Source organism: Hippopotamus amphibius, chromosome 8 (assembly GCF_030028045.1).
Source record: "Hippopotamus amphibius kiboko isolate mHipAmp2 chromosome 8, mHipAmp2.hap2, whole genome shotgun sequence".
In the NCBI taxonomy this organism is placed as follows: domain Eukaryota; kingdom Metazoa; phylum Chordata; class Mammalia; order Artiodactyla; family Hippopotamidae; genus Hippopotamus; species Hippopotamus amphibius.
This window is the reverse complement of record NC_080193.1, coordinates 112,230,741-112,243,871: the sequence shown is the minus strand read 5'-3', so window position 1 is coordinate 112,243,871 and position 13,131 is coordinate 112,230,741. Positions and strand designations below refer to the sequence as shown.

General features: G+C 35.7%; 1 protein-coding gene across 1 annotated transcript in view; it reads right to left on the bottom strand.

Annotated features, from left to right (window-relative positions):
* Nucleotides 1-13,131, bottom strand: part of STAT4 (signal transducer and activator of transcription 4) — a 91,894-nt gene that overhangs the window by 38,994 nt on the left and 39,769 nt on the right. The window lies entirely within an intron of this gene.

The following is a 13,131-nucleotide window of genomic DNA, read 5'->3' as shown; positions in this document are numbered from 1 at the left end:
AGCAACAATATTTTTATGACATCTAAGCATTTTTATTACCAATGCTAATGGTGCAGATATTGTAAAGTGGCAGCCTGTGGGTCTCATTCAGCCATAAAGTATGTTGTGTAAGTTGAAATATTGTAACCCCTTCAGGGAACATGTACTACCCATAGTTGCTGTAGCAACTTTACCTGCCAGCACCTATAGGTTTTCTTGGTTTACAGGACTAATTTGAAAACACCATCATTTTAGTCAGTAGTGTTAAATTTCTTTGTCACTAGACCCCTTCATGGCAGGATTAACAGGAAGCACGGTAAATGTAGACAAATGCATTTATTTAGTTTCCCTCTGCCCTCCTGTCTGAAGGAGGTGCTCATTATCCATGAAATGGCCAAAAGATCAATAGCAGAAAAAAGTGGAAAATGAATAATCAGAAGTCGATTATACAGACTAGTAAACCAAAGAGTCTTTCTTGGAAAGAAATGAGGTTATTGGTTGTTAACATTTTTATGGCTTTGACCATTGCAACAATTTTATTAGCTGATACATTCTAATTAGCATTTCTATTTGTAAAATTAAACACCAAGTATCTCGTTTCCTGCTTTTCCATATTCTCTAGCTTTCAAAAGCTTTCCCCCCTTTAAATCAGAAAACTCCAAAAGAAAAAAAACAAAAATGAATTGACAGAAACTCTCAAGGTAAAGAAATCAAAATTATCCTATTCATTAAGCGGGGATACCAAATTTCTGATTTGTGCATGCTGACAATTTCAGATTCTCCCTAGTTTGCATTTGTTCTTGTTTTTAAATTTTCCCATCTATTGATTTTTTTCCCCATATACCTTCCATTTAACTCTCCAAGAAAAGCTATGCTTGCTCATTTTGCCCTTATTTTTTTAAATAAAAATATTTTTAAGATAAAAATAAAGGGTTTCTCCCAGGACTAATTTGGAGGCTCCATTGTTTATGTAAAGTTGAAAGCTTTTCCCGTCCAAGATCAGGCGTTCCTCTAAGATTCCAAGAATCACCACTATTTATTTTTTCTCACTGTTATAGGAGTTCTTCATTGTTGATTATCAACATTTCTCAGCTCCTTGTCTACACATTTTCATTTTTCTCTCATACTTGAACTTCTTTTACCTTCCCTTTCAGATTCAGTTTCCCCCTTGTCTTGCAAGTTTAAATTATTCATTTTTTCTCTTTTGTTAACAGCAAAGAATCACCATTGTTTTATCCAGGCTATCTTTCCACCTTCTTTTGCATTTTTCCTAACTTAGTCTCACTTAAATGTATGAGACGAAAACATCTTGTGGAAAATTGACCGCTACAGATTCAAAACCAAAGTAGCACTTTTTTTAATGATCAGGTTTTTTTAACTTAATTTTTGTTTTTTATTGAAGTATAGTTGATTACAATGTTGTGTTAGTTTCAGGGGTACAGAAAAGTGATATATATATATAATCATTTTCCATTATAGGTTATTATGAAATATTGAATATCGTTCCCTGTACTATACAGTAGGTCCTTGTTGTTTATCTATTTTGTATATAGTAGTGTGTATATGTTAATTCCAAATTTCTATTTTATCCTTCTCTCCCTGCCTTTCCCTCTTGGTAACCATAAGTTTGTTTTCTATGTCTGTGAGTCTCAAATTGCATTTTAAATTTTCATATTGAAGATGCAGTTATGTGCATCTTTCAGTAGTTACCATGTACATGGACCATGGACACCAACCCCCCACCCCCCCCACCCCCATCCCCCCAGCCCGAGCCAAAGAAAAAGCAGCAACAATAACAAAAAAAACAAAAGAAAACCCACCCCTAAGTGTGTGTTGGTAGGAGGAAGGGAGGGAGGAAGGAAGGGAAATTGCCCTTTTTCTAGCGTTCATCTGTTTCTCTTATGTGTGGGTATTGTAAATATCTTCTACTCTATGACTGCCTTTTCACTATCTCAGTGTCAATAAGTAGAAGCTTTTAATTTTAGTGCAGTCAAATTTATTAATTCTTCTGTTTATGGTAAGTGCTTTTTATGACTTAAGAAATCTTTCCCTAATCTACAGTCATGGAGGTTTTTTCCTGTTTATATATTTTAAGCCTTTAGAGTGTTGCCCTTAATTGTAATTCACTTGGAGCTTATTGATAATGAGAGGTCCCTTTCACTCTTTTCTATGTGAGTATCGGTCCCAACAATATTTATTGAACATTCTGTTCTTTCACCACTGCTCTGCTGGGCCAACTGTCGTACATTAAGTGCCCCTGTATGGATGGGTTTGCTTCTGACCCCGTTCCATCTACAGTTCTGTCTGCTTTATCAGCAGACTGTCTTCATTACTCGAGTTGTATAATGAGTTTTTTGATGTCAAGCAGAATAGCTTTTCTTTGCATTTTCACATACATTTTAGAATCACCTCATCAAGCTACACACACACACACACACACACACAACCATGTTGAGAATTTGAATGGCACTACATCTTAGATACTTGGCGTCTTTGTAATTGTGTCCTATTTATTTAGCTCTTCTTTAATGCCTCTCTATTAAGCATTATAACTTTCCACAGAGATCTTATACACTTTTTGTTAGGTTTATTTCTACGTAGTTGGTATTTTTCATAATGGATAGTATCTTTCTTTCCTAATTGTTTTCACTGGTATGTAGAAATATATTTGACTTTTACACATTGACTCTGAATCCAGCAATTTGCTAAACTCCTAATAATTCTAATAATGTACTTGTAATATCTCTTGCCAAATCTAAAAATTTATCCGTAGATTCTTTTGGATTTTCTGCAAATACAAATCATATCTTGTATGAGTATGATAACACTTTTTCCCTCTTCATTTATCTAATTTCCACCAGAATTTCACCTTCATACTATGATTTATTTAGAAATGTATTGGTTAATCCTTTTTATTGATTGTTACAGATTTTAAAACTCTGATCAGAACAGATGTTCTGAATGACTTCAATCACTTAAAATTTATTGAGACTTGCTTTGTGGCCCAGTATATGGACTTTTTGTAAGGGTTCCATGTGAGCTTATAAAAAATGTGAATTCTGTAGCTGTTGGGTGCAAATGTCTTATACAAGTTCATTAACCCAATTTTGTTAATTGTTTTGTTCAAATTTCTGTATTCTGATTTTTTTCTGCCTCGTTAATTTTATCAGATATTGAAAGAAGCATGTTAAAATCTAATTTGTGAATTTTTCTTCTTGTGGTTCTTTCATACACATTTAGACTTGTTATATATTACTAATGAGTCAAATCTTTCATGACTATGAACTGAGCTTTATCTTTAAGAATTCTTTTTGCCTTGAAACAAAAATATAAACTATGACATAATGCTTATTATCACTTAGAATTTTTATTTTATCATATTGAAAGAACTCGATTTATTTAAACATATAGATATTTAATATCACATATTGACATCGTACATATATAAAAGGGTATACATGAAATAAACTGGCTATGTATTCATAAAACTTCTTTGCATATTTACAATTCAACTTTTCTGAATCTCTTTTCAAATTAGATTCATGGCATTCACGTTTTTTTTCCATAAAATAATGTCCTCTGGGCCATCAAGAAAGTCAATGATGCAGCATTTCTTTAAAATGTGCACCACTATTGTCTCCATTCTGTGAGTTTTGATTCTGGCACATTCTTGGTCTTACCAGAAGTTTTGAACAGAAAGTTTTCAGACAAGAAACAGGACTCACTCACATTCCTCTGCAAATGGTCCTGAAAACATTTGGTGACCGAAGCATTGGCGGGATATAGTGGCCTAGTCATGCCATCATGATTAACAACCACTCTACTTTTAGATGAAATTATCAGGCAACTTTTCAGATACATGTACATAAAGTCACTGACAACTAAACTATATAGCAGGTCCCTAGATGTCTGTTCCAGAAAATGTCTAACCAATACTCGATCAGCTCAACCATCATTTGTATCCTTTTGGTTCACTCCTAATAACATCTTTGAAGAAGTTCTTATTCATAGACATTGTTTACAGTTTAAACTATGGTGGTAGCTTTAGTAGTTGGCAGTTAGGCATAAGATTACAGTGATAATACTGCTTTTCATAATCCAAACTCATACTCTGGTTCCTTTTAAAGACCCTTTTGGGGAACCCTCCTATACTGTTGGTAGGAATGTAAGTTGGTACAGCCACTATGGGGAACAGTATGGAGGTTCCTTAAAAAACTAAAAATAGAGCTACCATATGATCCAGCAATCCCACTCCTAGGCATATATCTGAAGAAAACCGTAATTCAAAAGGATGCATGCACCCCAACGGTCATTGCAGCACTATTTACAATAGCCAAGACATGGAAGCAACCTAAGCGTCCATCAATAGAAGGATGGATAAAGAAGATGTGGTACATATATACAGTAGAATATTACTCAGCCATAAAAAGGAACAAAATAATGTCATTTGCAGAGATGTGGACAGACCTAGGGACTGTCACACAGAGTGAAGTAAGTCAGAAAGAGAAAAACAAATATTGTACAATATCGCTTATATGTAGAATCTAGAAAAGTAGTACAGATGAACTTATTTGCAAAGCAGAAATAGAGTCACAGATGTAGAAAACAAACTTATGGTTACCAAGGGGGGAAGGGGAGGGTGGGATGAATTGGGAGATTGGAATTGAAATATATACACTACTATGTACAAAATAGATAACTAATGAGAACCTACTCTTTAGCACAGGGAACTCTACTCAATGAGCTGTGGTGACCTAAATGGGAAGGAAATCTAAAAAAGCGTGGATATATATGTACATATAACTGATTCATTTTGCTATACAGCAGAAACTGACACAACATTGTAAAGCAACTAATTTGTAGTGTAGTCTAATTTAAAAATAAAATTAAAAAAAATCCTTTTGCATTGACAGTGTAGTTTTAAGTCTTGTCAAAGAAAACCACCCCCTCGTCCCAGCATTACCTATTTGATTAAACACATATTTTAACTTTTCCTCAGTAGCATCATGCTGGAAGTTAAGTGCATTCTGTTCAAAATCAGCAGGAAGTTTCTGATAAATGGCTATTGAACATCTTAATGATAATCCTGTGCAGTGTATGATTCATTTACTCCAGCCTGCTGTTGTGCTGAGACTTTATTCATCTATTGTGAGGAATTCCCCGATTTCTCCTGCCACTGCTGCTGTGTGTATGATAGGCAATCCTTTTGCATGAGTCTCAGTAATAAAATACAATACAGCTTCTACGAGTGGGCATCTTCCTTCCTTTCTTACATCCTGTAAAGCACTTTATTGTTGCTTTTTAAGAAAATATGGAGTTTAGGACCACCCATCCAGTGACAATTAACTTGCTTAACAAATATCAAATTTATGTTCTGCTGATTTGTTCCTGTCCCATCATGCATGCTGAAAAATAATTGTTTCAATCCTAAATCACAGCATTATATTGATGACACTTAAACAGCAATTAAATTCAATGTGTTGTACCAACAGTGCACATAATTCAATTGAAGTGACAACAACATAAATAGCTATGACCCAGTTTTACATCACTGGAATGGCAATGGCAAATTGCTACCTGACAACAGCAATTTAGAGATGCTATTGATTATAAGATGCATTTTGATTTCATAGATGTTAAAATGCAGAAAAAACGTATCTTAGAATCAACAAGTGTGCTATTTTATTATTTTTGCTGCTTTATGCTAAATTCCTTGGCTTTCCTTCAAATTATTCTTCCACTGCCTTCCATCTAATTTCTAAATTTTACTTGTCACTAAGGAATGATAAGTTCATCTGCTCTTTTCCCCCAGATGGTCCAAAGGAGTACCAGAGTCAGAGGTAAAGGAAGTGATAAGGCTGCTCAAAATAATCTCCTCCTTTCACGAAATCTGAGATTTCACAGCTAGACTTTCACTCTTTTGAGTTTCTTCCCCCAGGATCCCCTTTAAAATGCAAAGATATGAGGGAGAGTTAACACTACATTTAATTAATTTAATGCATTGTGAAGGACTTATCAGACGTGTTCTCTGGTGGCAGTGACCTGGCACCTGCAGGTTGAGAGTAATGGGTCCCAGGGCAAATAAAAGGAGAAATTTCAGGAGAGCCTTGAAAGAGGGAGGCAACAGTAACCAAAGGGGATGTAGGATGCTGAAGAAATCTGTAACCAACAACTTTCTGAGCCTGGATTTCTCTAGAAGCTAACCCCGAGACAAAGATTCCAGGGCAAGAAGTTTAACTGGGAGTTCATCCCCCAAAAAACACAGTTATGGGAGTGGGTAAGTGAGATGAGGAAAAGAAGACATCTAGTAAAGGGTGTGCTATCCAGACATTGGCTATGATGGGCTGGGAACCCTGGGAACAGGGCAGAACATGTGCCTTAGAGATCTCTACCCAAGGTCTTTGGGAACTGGAGTATTTTTACATCAGCTCTTATCGTTATTAGCCCTAAAGCAAAAAGATGCAGATGCTGGCATTTTTAAATCCACCTGATTGAACTAAAATGATATGGCCAGGGCAACCCTGCCTCTTCTATTCCAGCTCTCCTCTTAACCTCAATTTGAGAAATTTTTAACTTCTCATTTTTCTTAAACTACCTGCAACCATACTACACTCAAATGTTGATATTTCTCCTTTTATGGTATCTCTGAGATATGAAGCAGTTGTCTCCAATTACACAGTAAAATGTTTTCGTTCACGTTTTTATTGGCAACCTGCAATCTACTGCACACTTCTGGCTGCCAGCTCACTCTCTCCCCTTTTATCATCCCAAACACTGCTCTTAAATTATGTTTATCCTTGCTACTTACGAGTGTCAAACACACTGGCCATGACAACACGCTTTCAGCTTCAGCTTATTATTATTTCCTTCTCTTTGTTTTGAGCACACAATTTTTCTTAACAGCTTCTTCCTAAGATTCCTCACTAGAATCATAAGGATATTTCTACAGTGAAAAAAAAAAAACTACTAAATTGAAGAAGAGCTAACCCAGTTGTCTAAAGGCTGATTTAGATGTAGAATGGTTAGTCTAATAGATTTAAAAAGAAATTTTCTTTCATGATAATTAAAACAACAATGAGGTACCCCTCCACATCTGTTAAGTTAAAATTCAAAACACTGACCACACCAAATGCTGGTGAGGATATGGTGCAACAGGAACTATCAAATGGTACAGCCACTTCAGAAGACAGTATGGCAGCTTCTTACAAAGCTAGAAATACTCCTGTCATACAATCCAGCAATCATACTCCCAGGTATTTACTCAAATGAATTAAAAGCTTATGTCCACATAAAAATCAGCATACACATGTTTATAGCAACCTTATTCATAATTATCAAAACTTGGAAGCAACCAGGATGTCCTTGAATGGGTGAATGGATAAATTGTGGTACAATATTCTATAATGGAATATTATTCAGTGATAAAAAGAAATGCGCTGTCTAGCTACGTAAAGACATGGAGGAAACTTGAAAACATATTGCTACGTGAATACTATAAGGCAAAACTATGGAGACTGTAAAAAGATGAGTGGCTGCCAGAGGTCTGCAGGGAGGGATGGAGGAATGAATAGGTGGAGCACAGTGGATTTTCAGGGCAGTGAAACTATTCTGTATGATACTGTCACGGTGGATACATGACATTAGGCATTTGTTGGAACTCAAAGAACTGTGCAAAACAAATAATGAACCCTAATGCAAACTATGAACTTTAATAATAATGTTTTATTGGTTCATCAGTTGTAACAAATGTACCACACTAAAAATGCAAGATGTTAATAACAGGGGAAACTCTGTGGCGGGGGTGGAGGGGAGAGGCTAAGGGAGTATATGGGAACTCTCTGTACTTTCCACTCAATTATTCTGTAGACCGAAGACAGCTCTAAAACAATTCAGCCTATTTTTTTTAAACTGTCATTCTGAAGTCACAGTTCTCACATATCCTTGTGCCATTCCCTTTGCCAGGAATGAACAAATTCAAATGACTAGAGTTGCCTGCCTCTCTTGCTCAACTTTAAAGTCTCTCATCACCACAAAGATTTTCTTGATAAAAGAGAAGAGAGGTATAGATTCTCCATGGATACAAATAATTAATGCCCCATTTCTATTTATGCTAATAATAACACATCCACCTTAAAACAAACTGAAAATTAACTGCAGGTATAAGCAGTTTGTCTTGGTTTATTTTTTAAATTAAAAGAAAATACTTCTTAAAGGCACCAGGTATGTTCTCTGTAAATTCTGAGTCTATTTCCAGCATCGTTTTCTGTGCCTGTTGAGGTTTAACTCATCCTAGACAATTGCTCGGTGAAGCAGCTGGAGAGTTCTCTATACAAAGTCAGGGAAACCTGAGTTTGTGGCTATTACGAGCTGTGTGACCTTAGGCAAGTCACTTCCTAACCTTTATTACTCTAACTGCCCCTTAGTCAGTTGAGATAATAATACTGGTCATTCCTCATAGTCACCGCGAGGAGCGTGCCAGACAATTGAGAAAGAGCTTTGTAACTTGTAAAGTGCTCTAAAAATAGGAGCTTTCTATGTTGTCTCATGGGGTGTTAGGAGAGTTTAAAGCTCAAATGGTAAATGAATAAAAACAAGATAAAAATCTTCCTATTAGTTTCACAGAAAGGAAGAAAACTGATTAAAAAGCCAGTGAAGACCCAGCTGTGTTCTGGGAAATATATTTACATGAATACAAAAGAAACTCCAGGAAAAGGAAGACTATGAATTGGGGGTTTTCAAAACATTAACGAGTAGGGGCTTTCCCAGCATTTCTTTAGGATTAACTTGCACACGTGCACAAATACCTTAAAAGCTGCTTTGAATACAAAATCAACTCACACAAGTTAGCGATTAGAAATGATAACAGAGTGCTCCCACCTGAGCATAATTCATAACCTCTTTGGAAGCAGATAATCAATACTACATTTCCTATGCAAAGAAAAAGGCCTGGGAAGGAATGTGACAAACTCTCAATAATGAGCATCCTTGGGGAAATGGGATTGGGTGGCTGGATATTTCCACTTTTACCTCAAGTCTTTGGTATTGTTGGAATTTTAAAAAATAATTAAGCATGCATTACTTATATGATTAAAACGAAGTAAGTGGGGATAAATTACACATATATACTCCACACCAGATCTCTCTCTTTGCTTTATTTATGCAGAGGTTTTTGTAAAAGGTGAATGTTGGCTTTGAAAATTTGTTATTCGGGTGAAAAGAGAAAAAAGGAGAGTCAGAACCTAGTTAGATCATGATGACTAAAATTCAGTGCTCTCGGAGAACTCAGAGTCTTGTAATTAAGAGATGAATGAATTGCTTACTTCAAAATGACAGGAAGACAACCAGGTAGATGCTAACGAGCTCTCCTTTTCATTTATATGTTGGAACATAACAGTGATGAAACCTGCCATTTACTGAATAACTATCATATGCAGGTGCCTTATGAAAGCTGACAATAGCCTGCAAGCACGTTAGGAAGCCCAGAGCTCCTGTCACTTGTGAAAAGTCATAGAACTCAGAAGCTAAGGCGAAGGCGCTCTTCAAAAACCAGGTGTATCTCACTCCACAAACTGTGACCTTTCCAAATCACTACTGCCTTTTAAAAAACACATTCCTTCTTTTTAACTGCACCCCTTCAGCCACAGCTGCATTTAATTTTATTTTCCCTGGAAATTATCTTTATAATATTTCCTGTGATAAATCTGTTCAGGGATTAACCATTCTTTATGGAACCTCAAGATAGTTGCAGTGGTTAAATAAACCAACTGAAAATTACCATGTGTTTGATTACAAAATTATTAAATCACTTTTCCTGAGATGACCTAGGTCTCAATAACCTCTGGCAGTTACACTTGCTATTTGTGAGGCAATCTGCCATGGGTCCTGAGTGTCCCTGTGTGATCTTGCTGGTATGCCAAGAATACAAGGCCCTGACCACTATCACCTGTCTCATTTTTCAGGGTTGCATTTGCAGAAAGCAACCTTAAGTGATGAGGTAACGTCTCCCCCCAGCTAAAGAGCAGGCTTGCTTCCTCTACCTATAAAAGCAGTGAATTCCTCAAGTTCAATGTTCCTCTCCTGTTACACAACCCACTGAGTGTGCTGACAACCATGATGGGCCCCCTGTAGGAACCGTGTCACCCCCATAGGACCTGGGCGACGTGGGAAACCAATGCAAATGGGTATGAGGCTCTGAATGCTACTTTTGCTGTGAATCATAAGTCTTTGTCACTGATCTGGAAGTCTCATATTTTATCTGGCACCCATGAAACAATAACAAGCTCATTTGTTAGTCTGAGAGGAGGGTAAAATTCCAGATCCTGCACACTTCTCGATACCAATTTGCAGTATAAAACTTATCACATAGCACTTCCATTATTTATTTCTATGTCTTATTCCCCATCTATACTCAGCATCTTTCCAAATCAGGAACTGGTCTTCTTCAAGATGAATCTTGAAGTAGCTGTCACGTTATAGGAACCTCATAAATGCTTGCTGAATAATCAAATGAGAAGATGAAAAAATTATAATAAATCCTTCCTGAGACAAAATATAAGAAGCGTATTATTCGATCTCAGATTTGGTAAAGATGCTGTCTTTAAATCCTTTTGGAGTTTTTATTAGTCACCTAACCCTAGGAGCCAGGAAGACGTAAAACTAGAGTCTTGAGATTAGTTGGAAGAGGACAGCAAGGCATGAAATACTCCTAGAGATGGCAACTTTGCTTCTGAAAGGCCTGCTGGGATCCTCACCCTAGCTGACCACCATCCCTGGTAGTGAGGCTGCCTTGGGGAGATGTGAACAGTGGGATGATGGTCTGAGTCTCCTGCTCTCTGTGTGGGAAGACACATCCTTTACTGATAGTAAAAGAATTGATGTCCTTTGCTTATGTCTAGTGGGATCCTTCAGTCACCCTTTTGCCCTTGCTTTCATGATGACATGGGTACATCATCATTGTAATACAAGAAAATGGAATACTAAATGTAAATATTGATGAAGAAGGTATACACACATCTCTCTTGTTGAGGATATAAGTGTATATCTAGAAAAAGCAAGCAACTAATAAAAAATTCTAGAATGAATAAACAAGATGACACTTTCTTCTACACTGGCAATAATCATCTCAAACTAAAAAAGGGGGTAGTGTTGCACCCAAAATAGTAAGAAAAATATTTTTTTAAAACTTAGGAATAAATTTAACAAGAAAAGCACATGTTTTACATCAAATAAACTAGGGTAATACACTGAAGACTTTAAACAAGATCTGAGATGGCATAAATTAAAAATACAACATAGAATAAATAGAATTTTAGGACATTGGACTTTATGCTAAAAATGTCAGTTGTCCCAAAATGAATACATATATTTAATGCAACTGAAGTTAGACTTCCAAGAGTTGCTTTTGGAGGACTTGAGGTAATAAAGTTCATATGAAAGAAATATTGCACAACAGTTAAGAAAATTACAAAAGCTAACTAATGTTTCAGTGCTTAAAATATATAGGGAATTTTCTAAGTGTTCTGTTTTATTTCATTTAATCTTCACAACAACTGTGATCAATACTATCATCCTGATTTTACAGGTAGGTACATTGAGATAGAGAGATGTGAAGCAACTTGAAGTCAGGATTCAGTTTGACTCCAGAGTGTGTCCTTTCAACCAACTAACCACCAGGTCATTGTCTCCAAGTTGAGGGGAGGAGGACTTGTCAGATAAGATACTGAAATATACTACAAAGTGTGGTATATTTATTTATAAGGTACAAATATACTGTATAACTTACATTATAATCAAAGGTTTGACATATAAGTAGACTAGCAGAGAATAACAGAAAGTAGTAGAGAATTATTACATGAGAAAATTAACATACAAAAAGATGGCATTTCAGTTCAGTTGGGGAAAAAATGATTATTTAAACAATCTTGCTGGTGTAATTGTCTATCAACCCAGAAGAAAAAGTTAGATCTCTATATAAAGAATTCTATGTAGGTTAAAGACAATTTTTAAAGAAATTTAGAATAAAATTCGGGAAAACGTGTATAATTTAAGAGTTGGGAGACTTCTAACCAAGGCTAGACTCCCCGAAACTATGCAAAAAGATGGATTTTTCACTACATTTGAAGATTTTTTTGTATGGAAAAAGATGTCATAAAGCCAAAAGACATATGATAGATTGAGGTAAATATTAGTAACTCATGTGAAAGATATTTACCATGAAACATATTTTTAAAATAACATTTTGATGTATAAAGAACCCTTCAAAATTGAAGAAATAGAAGAAAATGAATGGGAAATTGACAAAAGAGCACATCCAAGTAACTAATAAATGTGAAAAACGATGCCCAGCCTTACATGTAGTCAGAGAAAAGCAAAGTAGAAAGATAGTATTTCCTAACAATCAGGCAGGCAAAAATGAAAAGGAATGAAAATACCTACTATTAATGGAGTTATGGGAAAGGGGGTCTTCATACACTTTGCTGATGGAAACGTGAATTTTATAATCTCTTTGGAAAGCAATCTTGATGATATCTAATAAAATTTAAAATATTTATACCTTTGACTAGTAAGTCCATTTCTAAAAATCTATCCCATAAAAATAAGAGCACTAGCCCATACAAACAAATGCACAAGGTTGTTTGTTACAACACTGTGGTAGAGAAAAATAGGAGGTGAAGTGCTTGCTCCACTAATGGGAATGGCTCAATAAATTATGGCATATCCACTCCATGGACCATTTGCCACCATTAAAATCTGGAGACATCTGTGATGTAAAGTTTGGAAAGCAGACAAATGAGTAACAAAACTTCTCATTTACAAAAGTCCATGAAAACACATACAATATACGAGGGGATAAATTATACATTTCCCTTGTATTTAGAAATCAGGTATAGGTATGGAAGAGTGCCCATTGATCTTTAACACTGATGTCTTTGGGGGTGATGGTGTGGATGGAAGTAAGGAAAAAAGAAAGGAAAAAAAGTTTGTAATAAAAAAGCAGAATGTATTATATCTAATTTATGGTAAATTATACGTGAGTGTGCAGCAACAAACATGAAAACGTAGTGACCAGAATGATAATGGTGGTTATTTTATTTTGGTAGAATTTTAGGGGATTTTTAGTTTCTTCTTAGACTTTTCATTATTGTTTGAATT